This window comes from Dermochelys coriacea, chromosome 14 (assembly GCF_009764565.3).
Source record: "Dermochelys coriacea isolate rDerCor1 chromosome 14, rDerCor1.pri.v4, whole genome shotgun sequence".
Taxonomy (NCBI): Eukaryota; Metazoa; Chordata; order Testudines; family Dermochelyidae; genus Dermochelys; species Dermochelys coriacea.
The window spans coordinates 6,254,390-6,266,096 of record NC_050081.1 but is presented as its reverse complement, the minus strand read 5'-3'; positions in this window follow the sequence as shown (position 1 = coordinate 6,266,096).

Here is an 11,707-nt window from a genome sequence, read left to right as displayed (position 1 = left end):
ATCTACAGCCCGTGGGGTCTTGAAGGAGAGAAAGGGATTATCCCCTTCATGCAGAATGAATTCACACACACCAGTTTTCAGATAAAACCTTGAGAGGTAGAATTTTTAAAAAGCTTATGCAAGCAGGTCCCTGGTATATGTCGGGGTTGTGTTCTTGAAAAGGGCGACAGATACCAAAACGATGGATACCGGGGACCTGCTGGTGTAGCAGTAGCAGCAGTGGTGTAGGCAGGAGAGGACACTTGGGTGGGCCGCACGTGGGGGGTGGAGTGGTAGGAGCGATCTAGCCGCCTCTCCCCACCTTCAGCTGGCCTGGGGGGAGGGGGAGGGAAGGTCAGAAACAGATGCGCTGGCCAGGGGATCCTGGAAAAATGGGGAGCCCATAAAAATGAGCTCCCCCACACCTCCACCTGCCCCTCTGCCTGATGCTTGGGGCTTGCCCTGCTCTGCCTGCCCAGTGCTCCTGCCAGGGACCGGGTTTGGGGTGCGGGGCCTTGCCCTGCTCCTCTCGGCAGGGGAGTGGGTTTAGGGCACAGGGGCTTGCCCTGCTCCGCCTGCCCGGAACTTCTGCTGGGGAGTGGGATCAGGGACTTGCCCTGCTCCGCCCAGTGCTCCAGCCGGGAAGCAGGGTCGGGGTGCAGGGTTTGCTCCACTCTGCCCAGTGCTCCTACCGGGGAGTAGAGTCGGGGGCTTTCCCTGCTCCGCCCGCCCAGCACTCCAGCTGTGTTCTGATTCATGTTGGTCTGCATATCTGTCGTTTGCAACTTACAGTACAGTACTGCAAACGACGGATATGCAGATCAGGACCAACATGAATAGGAACACGCTCCCCTACTAATGAGCGACGGATATGCGAAACAACAGATAAGGAGAGACTATACCGGGGACCCCCTGTAGAAGTCCAACAGTAAAGCAGAGAAGGAGTCCTGTACATTTAATGAGGCTTGGCACATTTACAGAAAACAAAGGGCTTTTTTATTTTGTTTGATTTTTAAAATGCTGCATATGGTTTCTTTTAGATTAGTTAGAAATCTAAATTCAGTCATTGTTAGCCACTTTACAAACACTTGTATTTTTCAGATAAGAGCAACTGGAGTATTTTTCTTTCCCAATATATCTTGCTATACAGATGATTTTTCTTTTTTTTTTTTTTTAGAAAAGAGAGTATGAATTTGCTGCTTTTGTATTACAGCACATTACTGTATACACCCATATTAAAAAAAGCTACCTCCTGCTGCCAAACAAATAAATGTTCTTGCAGAAAAGAGACAGACATCAGTCTCTACTTTATTTAGCCCTGTTCATCTGGGAATTTTAGGGCATTTTCAAATGTTAGGCCTGATTCTTCAATGCCTTGCACCTTATATGGCAGATTACACTCGTGCAAAGCAGATGTAAAATACCACATCCGAATTCCACACTTAGCAGTGGTAGTGAGTTCCATTTATACTTGTATGTAATGCATGTTTCCACAAGATGCAAGAAAAGAAAAGGAGTACTTGTGGCACCTTAAAGACTAACAAATTTATTTGAGCATAAGCTCATCGGATGCATCCGACGAAGTGAGCTGTAGCTCACAAAAGCTTATGCTCAAATAAATTTGTTAGTCTCTAAGGTGCCACAAGTACTCCTTTTCTTTTTTTGCGAATACAGACTAACGCGGCTGCTACTCTGAAACAAGATACAAAGCTGTGGAGAATCAGGCCTAGAACACTCATGTGAGGTAGGAAAAGGGTGTAACTACTTTAAAGATGGGAAAACTGGAGGTGAAGTCCTCAGACAGCGGAGTGCTTATATATACACATATAAAGTTAAGCACATTCTTAAGTCCACCCCTGTTCACCCAGGCATTTAATCACATGCTTAAGTCCCATTCAAGTCAACCTTTTATTTATTCATGGACATTAATATTCTATTATGTAAGAACGTATATTATTCCAAGCTCTTGACAAACGCTTAAAATACATTCATAAAGAAAGGATGCTCCAGTAATTACCTCCAGATCCCATTATCCTGCCAGCAACATAAACAAGGGTTTCATATACCACCACAGCAAAAGCACCCAAAACGTGCTTGGTGTGGTAAACACACAGCAATGGAGACCATCCCTATCCTGAAGAACTTACAGGCTGAGATTCTGATTCTGCAAAGAGCTGTGAAATGGGAGCATCCATGTGGTGCTCTTAAGGGGCTCATTGCAGGCTTGGGGGTTTAAGGATCCAACCCTGCCGACTTTTACTACCAAGTACAGCACTTACTGCAAGTAGTCCTTTTGACTTTGTTAGGACCACTCATGAGTAAAGTGTTTAAAAGGTTCTAGAAGACAGATACAGAAGACCACATACAATGGAAAAGGATTTATTTATTTATTTATTTATTTTTTTAAATAGGACTCATTTTGAGAGTAGGGGGTTTCACAAAAGGAGAAAGGTTTTTGAGTAAGAAGACTTTGCAAATTAATACCGGCAGTTCATTTTATGTCTGGGATCAGCCTGGGAAAAAGGGCACAGAAGACTGTCAGCTGTGGAGCAGAGGGGTCAGGAAGATAGAGGCAGAAATAAAGTCCAAGACACAAGCCACAACTACACTTGCGGAAAGCAAGCATAAGCCAGGCAGCATGCTGCTGCTCAGAAGCGATATATGAAGCCGGTGACACTCCACAGCTCCAACATTCCTCAGGCAAGAGGTTGCAACTATATCTATCATGTACAATAGCAATCAATGACAGGTTTCAGAGTAGCAGCCGTGTTAGTCTGAATTCGCAAAAAGAATGCAGAACCAAATGCATCCGATGAAATGAGCTGTAGCTCACGAAAGCTTATGCTCAAAATAAATTTGTTAGTCTCTAAGGTGCCACAAGTACTTTCTAATAGCAATCAAATCACTCTTACAGAACAGTCTCACAGGGTTGAGGTCTCCTACTATGGAAATACAAATTTCTGTCTTGCTTCTGCTGCCACCTGGCAGCAGGAGACAGTTACGCTGAAATGAAATGCTATCCGACTGACATGGTCCCTTAATTAAGCCAAAAAGCACCCTTATCTTAAAATAGCCTTAAGGGATTCATTTAAAACTCTCTCTCGTGGCTCTTAGCATTTGGACTTCTGCAAAACTATCTAATGCTTTCCTAATGTGAAGGCAAAGGTGTGATATTTTTACTCAAAGTAACTATATTACTTGTGTTATAGTACCTAAGTGCAACCGGATGAATTTAAATTAAGAATTGGATTAGTCTGCAGTCTCAGCTTTTATCCTAAGTTTATTTATATTTTCTCCCCAGCTTCACGGGGAGGGCTAGGTTTTCACATAATGGCTAACAAATTACTGTGGATCTAAATACCGAAGTGATAGGTGCCCTAAGATTTGCCATATTGGATCAGACTAGTGCTCCATCTGGTCCAGCATCCTGCCTAACCCGTATCCAATGCTTCAGATGAAGTGGCAAGAAACCCAGTGATGCACAACTATGGAAAGGGAAATTACTTCTTGAATCCCCCATCCCCATCAGTTAGTGGCTGGTTAAGGACAGGACCAGCTCTATGTTTTTTGTCACCCCAAGCAGCAAAACGAAAACAAAACAAAAACAAAAACCTGCCGAATACGCCGCTGCTGCCAGAGAGAACAGGAACATCGAAGGGAGCTGCCGCCAAATTGCCACCGTGGGAAACAACAGACGGGGGCTGCCGCCGAATTGCCGCTGGGGCTGCTGCTGGAGTGCCACCCCAAGAACAGCCGGAGTGCCGCCCCTTCAGCAGCACCGCTTCAGGCACCAGCTTGCTTAGCTGGTGCCTAGAGCCGGCCCTGTTAAGGATTTGAAGCTATATTTTTTAAAATTGTAGCCTATCCTTATAGGTGTCCAATTGATCCTTGAACCTTATACAAAAGGTTTGCCTCCAGTATATCAGGGTAATGAGCATCAGATTAATTATGCACTGTGTAAAAATATTTATCCATTTAAAATGCTGCCTTTACATTTATTTAATGTCCCTTTGTTTCTGTTAAGAGAAAGGGTAAAATAGCATCCATTTTACTTTTTCTGTTCTATTCACTATTTTGCATGCCTCCATCATATCCCTCTATCTTCTCTACACATAGGCCCAGTCTTTTCAAACTCTTGTCATACAGGAACGTCTTCATGGCTATGACAAGAAATAAGAGGGGTTGTGAGACGGGTGACAAAAAAAGTCTCCTTTTTGAAGAAGGTGACAAGAACTGAATAGAGTATGTCAGATGAAAAAGTACAATTGATTTATACAATGACATTGTAAGATTTTATTGTTTTCTATCCCATTTTTCTAGATTTGTTTGCTTTTGGTGACCGTTGATGCTGAGTGAACTTTTCAGTGTGCAGCTAGATCTACACCTAGGTTTTTAATCTGAGTGGCCACAATGAATTTAGAACCCAGCAATAGGTATAAGCAGCTCAAACTTCCTTCAAACATGCATTACCTTGCATTTGTCCACACTGAATTTCACCACCATTTTGCTGTCCATTTGGCAAACTGTTAGGTCCATCTGTAGTTTCTCAGTCTTCTAGGTTTGACTAAGGTAAACAATTTTGTTTCATCTACAAATTATGTCACCCCTTTTCCAGTTCACCCTCCTTTCACACTAGTTTTATATTAGGGTAACTTGATTGAAATCAATGGCATTACTCCTGATTTACACCAACAGAAGTGAGAGGAGAATCAGGATCACAGTATCTTACAGTTCTTGTACATTTCACAGTAGTTAGGCCCCAACCTTGCAATTAGACCTACGCAGGTTTACCCCACTACTACCACCACCACCACATCAACATCAATGATATTCCATGAGGGTATGAAGGTCCTCCATCATGGATGCAGCTGCAGGATTACAAAACACCTCTACTTTCAGGATCATAGATTTTTACCAGACAGACTATTAAATTAGACTATTATTCGGCCAGATCTGTTTAGTTAAATTGTCACAGCAAACAAAGAAGTCATTGAACCCTCCACTCCTGTGGCAAAGAGCTTGAATGGTTTTGTGAAATCCGTGATAAACATGAAAACAATGCAGACCGTGCGGAGCAAAAGGCTGTGAAGACTGTGAATGCTGAATTTCTCAGATATACAAGATTTTTTTGTATTATTTAACCAAGTAAAAGGAGAGAAGCCTATTTATTTATACACATGATACACTAAGAGGGAAATTGTCACTGAAAATGAACAGTGAGGGATTAGTGGCTGAACTACAGGCACACCGAAATCAAAGTAAAATTCAGAGGAGAAAAATCGAAGATGCAATGCTAGCTTTGAACTTGGGAATCTCCCACATTACATCATCATCACAGGGTGACCAACATGCCCTCTCGACAGCACTCAAGAAGGAAGCGTGGTTGTGATGAAAGCCCTGTGCTTGTTATGCATTCATCCGAATACGGACTTGGGGCTTCTCGCGCATTTACGTTTTGTCAATCCATTTTTACGCAGCCTAGAGAATTTCAAGTTTTGTTTTGTTTAACAAATAAAATGTCAGTCATGTCAGTTCTGTCTATCTTGGCAAATTAATAGTCACAGAAAGGATACCGTGCTATATAGAATATGTCAAATATAAATACAAGATTTCCAATTTCATAAACCCCCCATGGTTTGTCTGTGTGGGTGAAATTGGCCATTCATTCTAATAAATCCTTCTTGGCTCTTATACCTGGAGCTGGCATAGCTCTTGTTTGGCAAATCAAGATACATACAGTGGTATATTCTTGCTTGCAGCCACTCTTTAGCCTACATGTCTGAGTTATGTTGAAGGAAACAAATATCATCCTCTCTCATTACCAAGCACTCAGTTCTTTATTCTTACCTGCCAATTTTTTCCAGCTCTAAAATTGTATTATTGCTTAGACTACTTAAGTTGTGAATGGGGTTCATTTATTGGGCGCCTGTCGCTTTTATGACCTGATCTACTTTAAGACTTTATAGGTGGTTTTATCCTCTACAAGAATTCCTCAGCCATCTGGTTAAAAACCAAATCTCCAGGCTTAACTTCACAGTGTTAGCTTTAGTTTGTCTGGGGGGGGGGGGGAGAGGGGGCGTGGCAGGTATTAAACTAATGAAGACTTCAGGGAAAACATACATTAACAGCTAAGGGGTGCAAGAGAAAATGCGTACGAGTACGAAAGACAAAAGGAAGCTAAAAAAATCAAATGAAAGATATAGCAGCTTATCTGTCGCTCAGGAGCTCCATTTATTTGACGTGCAAAGGGCAAAAGCACCCACAGCCTACAATTACCTTCAAAATAGAGAACAAAGGAATCCATATCATTTTGCACCATTCATACCAATAAAAAGCAGATGGCTTTTCCTCCCATAAGCCACCAGTACTCATGATTGTTCATTGTTTGTCACTTTCTCTATTGTGAGGCAAATGTGTTCTTGTTAGTTATTTCTCCCACCTATCACCTTGGCTTTCCTTGTGGTATCCTTTCCTCCAGATGGCCAGTTTCTTCTTGACAAACATCCAATGGTTTCTTGAGCTTCCAAAAGCAGTGGTGTCCAACAGAAATTCAATGCTAGTCACGATGCTAGCCACACTTGTGGTTTTGAATTTTTCTTATTCACCACATTATAAAAAAGCCACATTCAGCCACATTATAAAAAAGCCACATGCATTAGCCACAATTCAATAGCCTATTCGCCACACGTGGCTAGTGGCGAACTTATTGGACAATGCTGTCCTAAAGCAATGAAGATTTCTTTGTCCACCCCTCCCCCGTCCCACTACAGTTGTTCTTAGGTTCATTTACTGGTTTTTAAGAGTCCATAGCAATCATCTTTTGGTGCAACATTTGCTCAGTGTTTGAAAGCTAAGCACCCCCATTTCCATTTTCACACATACTTGTTGTAAAAGACTGTTGTAATCTGAATGGTCACTCAGAGTAGACTGTGTAGATCATGAGAATATGACATTTCCACTCATTCCTTCTGACTGTGAAATATCTAACAATTCTGACATTTAAATAATCCTTACTGATATGAGTTCACAACCACTGTGGTGAATGGGACAATTCACATGTCAGAGCTGTTGTTTCAGGCTCTCTGCAAATTCAGACATCATTGTATCAGTTACACTCAGGTCGAGTCAGGTTTTAAGGTTTTCTTTACAACTATAACAGCTACAGACTTTCATTTAAAAAGAAAAAAGCTTGAGACTTCGGAGAACAATTAAGCAGCCTGCTCATGTCTGCCTGCAGCTGGTGCTTCATACCCCATCTAGCTTGATGGCCCCTCTGCCCCCATTCTGGGAAAGATTTCTTTGGTGAAAGAATCTCATTTAGAAAACTCTCCATCTGTTTTCTTTTTGTTGTTTTTAAAGTCCAAATTTACACTCATGCACAGTGATGGGCCAAAGTAGCTCTCCTAAAAGCCTACCTTTTTATGCTTGTCCCAAACTATTTTTTCCCTTCCACATGGTTCTCATTCCCATGAAAGGTGATGATGGCTGGAAGTGGCATCTTCCAATAAAAATGCAAGGAAATGAAGAAAATACAAAAAAATCATTGACTGCTTCTTTGAGATATTGTTGGAGCACGTCCCATCTCTCTGCTCCACCAAAGCTAGCTGACAGTGCTCCTCCACTTGCTTGACTTCATTTACAATCTGCATTGTTTTTGGAATATCTCGCTTCCTAGGCATCATGACATTTGTCCTCCGTGCATATATCAGTCATCCAAAATCCACACTGGCTTTGGACAGTCGCTTTATCGTACTAACTGTAAAGGCAATTCTTCATACTATATGACAGGGAGGCACATTCATTAAACTGTTTTACTTTGTCATCAAATATCTGACCTCTTATACAGGCGCTCAGACTGTGTTTCAGATACCAATTCTGCTTCCACTCTGTTTACCTTCACTGTTGCAGTTTACATGTATATTCCAAACAAAGGATCTCAAAAGGGTTTTACAAATGTTCCTGAATTAAGTTGCAACTCCTGTCTGAGGTGGATAGAGGGAAATATTATCCTTCCTATCTAAATGCAGAAACTGAGCCGCCCCCCCCCCGCCTCCCCACAAAGAGACTTGTCCATGTCACACACAAATAAAGCAAGGAGAATATTCAACAAATTGTGCTTTTTCTCTGTTTTTTCAACCAATCATATATTTTTGCAAATAATTATTGGCCTACACCTATTCACAAGCAGTTGTTAGCAAATATTCAATACTGAAGATTCCAGCTGTATTTTGATTGGACAAATACATCACATTTGTATATTTCTGCTCCCTGATCATTGCTCAAGATCCCCCGCCTCTCAAAAGAAACTAAGTTTCCAGCATGAATATTCTAGATTATAAAGTTGGAGATTTGCTTTCTGCAGTGTTGGCCTTAAAATATTGCCATTTCAGCAAACACTCCTGCCAGCAAATTCATTTGCTAGAATATCTATGGAAAGTGAACTCAGAACAGGTACAAACAGTCAAAAAGTGTATAAAATGGGAATGACTCTTCACAGAATATTGCTGAACTATTTGCCCAATTCTGCTCTCAAAAATCTCAGGAAAAAAACAGAAATAGAATCCATATCTCATGACTCGATCCTGTGCACTAACCACAAGACCAGTCCTCCTCTCATTTCCTAGGGCCTTTTTTTTCTTCCATGACCCCTTCCCGCAGTATCTCACTCACTCAGTTCGTTTATTTGCACTTTCTGCTGTTCAGTTCAAAGATTAGAGGCTGAGATAACTATTTCATGTACTGAGTGAACTTTGCAAGTAACAAATCTTGATCAGAATCAATACTGAAACCTGGTTAAGTAGGGTATATAGCTAAGAATACATCAAAGGAACTACCACCATGGGGAATATACAATGAAAGATGTTCTCCAGTGATTTAGGAGCAGGGCTGAGAATCAGGAAGTCCTGAGCTCTGACAGTGATTCCCCTTTAAACCTTTGGCAAATACTCAAATAAGTAAGGCCCTACCTGAATCACAGGATGACTGTCAAAAAATTGTGACTGAGTTATGGACAAGCCGTGGAAAAGTAAAAATGGACCTTGTTATTTGCAGTAATAAGGTTCATTAAGACTTTTCTGCAATTTTCCTCCATCTGCCGCCCAGGGCTCAGAGCAAGGCTCCTGCTGTCAAAATTGTAGTGGAAGCCCCTTATTGAGGGATCAGCAATATCACAAATTAAGTAGGGCCTTATAATTAAGATGTTTCTGTCTTGCATGCACATATACGACTTACTCCTTTATACATAAAAAGAACTAAAATAACCACCCTTCAACTGTGTTTGAAAGTTACCCAAGCACCTTGAGAGATGAATGGTCCTAAGCATAGAATACAATTGAGTAGGGGCTCTGAGGGCTGTAGCCCTTCAGTGTAGACACTCCCTACAGTGACAGGAGGGGCTTTTTTGAGTGTAGACCTGGTCTTAGACAGCCCACTGAAAAAGATTTAGGATGGTGAGGAGGTGGTGGTGGTGAGAGGAGACAAATGTTGACCAAAACAAACAAAAAAAAGACGGTAACTTTTGCAAAGGGAATTTTGCTTTTGACTTTACTGGGAACAGGACCAAATACTGGAAAACAATAAAGATACAACAGCATTATAAATCTGGAGCAATGCCTGTATAGAGATTAGAGTAGAAGTTAAAGATGGGAGGATTTTCAAGCGTCTTCTGCTGCTTTGTCCTTGGGAAACTGAATGCAAGGATTTTCAGTCAGAGTCCTCATAAAAGCTGGGCAATACTTTTGCCAGAGCAATCTTGTTACTGGTATCCCTTTATTTTAAAATGTAAAGACTGCTAGGTCTGCTGTTTGCTGATGTGTCTAATATTACTACAGTACAGTACCAATTAGCTGGAAAGTTGGCATATTAAACTCTTTATGGCAACATGGGCTTGATCCAACTCCTGTTAAAGTGAATGGAAGTCTATTGACATTAACTGTCGATGCACCAGGTATGCACATCAACAATTAGGTCCTGCTATTGCAAAGACCTACTCCACAGTAGTAAGAGACAGTCTTTTCTTGCAACAAGGTGTCCTTGTGGTACCTTAGAGACTAACAAATTTATTTGGGCATAAGCTTTCGTGGGATATAACCCACTTCATCGGATGTATGGAATGGAAAATACAGGAGCAGGTATAAATACATGAAAAGATGCGAGTTGCCTTACCAAGTGTGAGGTCAGATGGGTTCTAGCCCATGAAACACGGCTACCACTCTGAAACCAGACTTTTCTTACTATCTAAGGCCTGGCTTACACTTCAAAATCAGCTCCATCTAGCTATGTCGCTCAGGGCAGTGACAAATGTTGCGCCTTGTGCGACAGTTAAATCGACTCAATCCCATGTGTAGGTGCAGCTAGACTCATGGACAAATTCTTCTGCTGACTTAGCTACTACCTCTTGGGAGGTGGATTAACTACACAGATGGAAAAAACGCATCCATTGATGCAGAAAGCAGACATGCCAAATCTGCGGGGGAAAAAAAAAAGCAGAAATTGGGCTTGTTTTTGGCTTAATTGGCTTGTAGTTGCTTGTTAGCTAGTTTTTGGCTTGAAGTTTGTCTTGTAGCTTGTTGCTTCTTTTTTTTTTTGATCGGCTTCCAGCAAGTAGGACCAAGGGGAGGAGAGAGTCAGGGGGATGCAGCGGGCCCACCAGAGTCCCAGACTGCAGGCTGGGGGGAATCTAGTCACAGAGTGTTGTGGTTCTTAGGCATTGGCTTGTTTTGGCCTTGTTTTGAAATGGGATTATCTTGATTTTTGGTTTATTGTGAAAGTTGGCAACTGTGGCAGGTTGTATGGCACAGCTGTGCCGCTATAGTGCAGACCTACCCTAAGGCTCTGACCTGCAAAGACTTGTATATATACTTAAGTTCATGCATTGCGAGTACTCAAGTGAGTAAAACTTTATGCACAATGAATTGTTTCACTGTGCTTAAAATTAAGCTCAAGTAAGTCTTTCCAGGATTGGGGCCTTAGACTGCAAACTCATCGGGGCAAGGAGTCTCTTACTCTGCGTTTGTAGAATGATTAGTACAATGGTGCCCTGATCCTGACTGGGGCCTCTAGGCATCACGGCAATAAAATAAATGCAGCCATTATTACCACTCAAAAGTTACACATCCTGGGGGAATAAAAGACATTAACCAGCAAAAAAAACAAAAAAACAAAAAAAAGCCACCCTCTACACTTCATTATTCATAGTGTTCCTGCGGCATACGTTTTGCTCCTATATTCGGTTTGTGCCTTCCCATCTAAAGTATATAACAGAATGCTTTTGGGATGTATCAACTTTTATGTGCAAGCCAGCGATGAAGGAGCAAGTAGAAAGTGTTGCTGCAAAGAAAGATAACTCCGCCTTCTACAGGGAAAATGCATTACAACAGATAGTCTGCTGTGGTCTCATGGTAGATTTTTTTTGAACAGCAGTCCAAAAGCTAAAAAGTGAAAAATCAAAAGGAATATCACTTAGTATGCCTCCAAATCTGACCACCTACTTTTAATCCAAGGATTGAAAACAAACCAGAAAAAAAAGACCAACTCAATACAGATCTTCAAACTGGCTAGGTTTGTAGAATGCTGCCAGGTTGCTACAGCCATGCTTGAAAGCCACACATGCTACTGTTAATTTAGCTTACGGCTACTGTATTGTAACACTGCCATTCAGGATGTGTTAGTTAAAGGTCTGTCAGCATTTCCACAATAAACCCCTAATTTTAGGGATTTATTGCTTGGT